General features: G+C 35.4%; 1 protein-coding gene across 1 annotated transcript in view; it reads left to right on the forward strand.

Annotated features, from left to right (window-relative positions):
* The window catches only part of Smc6 (structural maintenance of chromosomes 6), a 101,514-nt gene that overhangs the window by 18,117 nt on the left and 83,140 nt on the right, over positions 1–257 (forward strand). The gene's annotated exons all lie outside the window — the stretch shown is intronic.

Here is a 257-nt window from a genome sequence, read left to right on the forward strand (position 1 = left end):
GTGCCACTTCCAGCTTTTTCTGCTTAAGTGGTACTGAGGAATCAAAGCCAGGGCCTCATGCATGCAAGGCAAGCACTCTACCACTGAGCTACCTTCCCAGCCCAATGAGCATATTTTTAAATGGTAAAAAATGTCTTAAAATACATTATCTGGAGTTGTCACTAACATTTTAAATTACAATTTGATTAAAATGGATGTTTCATGACATATAAAATCATATTAACTTTTCTACTAAAAATCAGATATCATGCTTCTGC

The sequence above is a fragment of the Dipodomys ordii genome, unplaced genomic scaffold (genome assembly GCF_000151885.1).
Source record: "Dipodomys ordii isolate 6190 unplaced genomic scaffold, Dord_2.0 Scaffold20, whole genome shotgun sequence".
NCBI classification, from domain to species: domain Eukaryota; kingdom Metazoa; phylum Chordata; class Mammalia; order Rodentia; family Heteromyidae; genus Dipodomys; species Dipodomys ordii.